This window comes from Echiichthys vipera (assembly GCF_963691815.1).
Source record: "Echiichthys vipera genome assembly, contig: SCAFFOLD_64, whole genome shotgun sequence".
NCBI classification, from domain to species: Eukaryota; Metazoa; Chordata; class Actinopteri; order Perciformes; family Trachinidae; genus Echiichthys; species Echiichthys vipera.
The window spans coordinates 59,068-60,000 of record NW_028154849.1 but is presented as its reverse complement, the minus strand read 5'-3'; positions in this window follow the sequence as shown (position 1 = coordinate 60,000).

Here is a 933-nt window from a genome sequence, read left to right as displayed (position 1 = left end):
CCCAGGGTGGACTCTGTCAGACCTGGTCCCTGTGTGACTCTGTCAGACCTGGTCCCTGTGTGACTCTGTCAGACCTGGGCCCAGGGTGGACTCTGTCAGACCTGGTCTCAGGGTGGACTCTGTCAGACCTGGGCCCAGGGTGACTCTGTCAGACCTGGTCCCAGGGTGGACTCTGTCAGACCTGGTCCCTGTGTGGACTCTGTCAGACCTGGTCCCTGTGTGACTCTGTCAGACCTGGGCCCAGGGTGGACTCTGTCAGACCTGGTCCCAGGGTGGACTCTGTCAGACCTGGTCCCTGTGTGACTCTGTCAGACCTGGTCCCTGTGTGACTCTGTCAGACCTGGTCCCTGTGTGACTCTGTCAGACCTGGTCCCTGTGTGACTCTGTCAGACCTGGGCCCAGGGTGGACTCTGTCAGACCTGGTCCATGGGTGGACTCTGTCAGACCTGGTCCCTGTGTGACTCTGTCAGACCTGGTCCCTGTGTGACTCTGTCAGACCTGGTCCCTGTGTGACTCTGTCAGACCTGGGCCCAGGGTGGACTCTGTCAGACCTGGGCCCAGGGTGACTCTGTCAGACCTGGTCCCAGAGTGGACTCTGTCAGACCTGGGCCCAGGGTGACTCTGTCAGACCTGGTCCCTGTGTGACTCTGTCAGACCTGGTCCCTGTGTGACTCTGTCAGACCTGGTCCCTGTGTGACTCTGTCAGACCTGGGCCCAGGGTGACTCTGTCAGACCTGGGCCCAGGGTGGACTCTGTCAGACCTGGTCCCAGGGTGACTCTATCAGACCTGGGCCCAGGGTGGACTCTGTCAGACCTGGTCCCTGTGTGACTCTGTCAGACCTGGTCCCAGGGTGGACTCTGTCAGACCTGGTCCCAGTGTGGACTCTGTCAGACCTGGTCCCTGTGTGACTCTGTCAGACCTGGTCCCTGTGT